Here is a 2,040-nt window from a genome sequence, read left to right on the forward strand (position 1 = left end):
CCAGACAAGCCATCCGCCGCCGATTTCTGCGACGCCGGCGACGAAGAAGAGGATGCTCACGTACGCAATGAGCGAGTAGCTCCACTGCATGTGTATGAGAGCCGGCGCAGCGCTCAGGCCGGGTTTTGGGAAGGGCCGGTACCACAGGAGTTCGTACCGATACTGAAAAAAAAAAAGCGAGCGCGAGGCGTGTTCTCGAGGTTCTCGAGGTGGATATCCTTTGGCCGCGTTGGGTAGCGAGGATTGGTGTAACCCGAGCCACGGAGGCGTGTTTTCTGACGGCCGACCGTCAGTGCACGGAGTTGCCCCTTCTCCGACTGCCCCGGCTAGTTCACGGGTTTCGCGGGAGTAGGCGTCACGGCGCGACCGCAGCCGCGGAGTCTCCAGGCAGTGGGAACTGATCGAGTTAGCGCTGCATCGTAAAATGTTGGCTGCGTTCGAGAACATGTGAAAGACAAAGAGGCTAGAGGGGGGCGAACTGCGGGGTTTGACATCTACACCCAGTGCCTCACGCCCAGGCAGTCTGTTCCAGCATAAATGATAGTGAAAATAGGTTCCATTCGTGATATAGAGAGACGCGTTTGGTGTTAAGATTCCTCGATATCAGTTACAGTTTATCAGCGTTTTGGACACCGGGACGGCGACGCCGATGCTAGATCCCAACATGAAATGAAAAAATGAAATGACATGCGATGTGATTTCTCTCTGCGACTTCGTGAATATTCAGTCTCTCTCTGTCTGCCGCTCGCTGCCCCTGGCACGCGAGCCGCTCGCCTCGCTCGTCTCCGCCCCTGCCATCTGTCTATCCTCGCGCGGCTGCCGCGCTAGCGCCTCCGCTTGTTCCGCTGCGGCCTGCGCGCGCAGCAGCCGGTTCAGCTCCTCGAGCGCGTCCGCCTCATCCTCGGAGAGGCCGATCGGCCGCTCCGCGCCGTACTCCAGCGCCTCCTCGGCGAGGCCTCTCAGCCGCTCCGTCTCGCGCAGCTCGATAATCTCGATCGTGTCCACCTCGCTCAGCCCGATCGGGATCTCGGCGCAGCCGGCCGTCTGCGCCCACCCCTCCTCGGCCAAGGACGCGAGCCGCACTGAGGAGCGGAGCGCCTCGAGCTGCGCCGCCTCCTGCTCGCTCAGGCCGATGGCAACTTCAGACGACATCGCCTCGGACGCAATGGCGGAGAGCGCCTCGCTACGATCCCGCTCCGCCTGTTCCTCCCGCCTCCGCTCTGCTCGCTGCAGCCACTTCGCCGCGATGACGTCCGCCGCCATCGTCCGCCAACGCGCCTTGGCGCGGGCCGCTGCCGCCTCGTCCGGCCGCGGGAGGCAGGGCGGGCGGAGGCACAGCAGCAGCTGCCGCACATCGATGCCGAAGAGCTCGCTGCACGAGTCCGCGATTCCCGGGCCAGGCCCACAAGCGAGCGCTAGTGAACGCCCAGTCCCTCCGTCCGTGCGCGTGTGTGACGAGGGAGAGCTCGCCGGCGCTCGCTACGCGCGCGTTTACGGCTTCGCTTTCTTTCTGTCGGGCTTCACGGCGGCGACTTGCGGAGCCTCGACGTCGTAGAGTTCCACGGATGCTTTGTGCGGTCGCGGCCCGCGACGCCGAGCAGTTGTCTATAGGCGTCGAGGTCCGGCGCGACCTCGCCGCCCTTATTGGCGGTTCCGGCGAAGCAGGCGTTCTCGAGGCTCAGCGTAAAGCCGCCTTCCAGGACCAGCGTTAGTATCCCTTTGCCGTCCGTCCCGATGGAGTGATGGTACAAGTTGTCGAGGAGGTACGGGGTGTTCGCGTCACACGTGTCCCCGCCCCGGTTCGAGTACCGGAAGCCCGGGCAGCGTCCGTCGATCGCGTCGCAGTCGAGCGTTAAGGAAGCCTTGTGCGTGTGGCCCATGCCCCGGGCGTCGCTATATGTCAACCCAAAGATCTCGTTTTCGTATTGGACGCAGCCCTCCGCCGCGGCGAGTTCTAGGATCGTGTGCCAGAGCGAGTACTGGTCCTTGAACGTGCAGCGGTTCGCGAACCAATGGCGAAGAAGGCCCTTCCGGTTCGCG

This window comes from Emiliania huxleyi (assembly GCF_000372725.1).
Source record: "Emiliania huxleyi CCMP1516 chromosome Unknown EMIHUscaffold_1726, whole genome shotgun sequence".
Lineage (NCBI taxonomy): Eukaryota > Haptophyta > Isochrysidales > Noelaerhabdaceae > Emiliania > Emiliania huxleyi.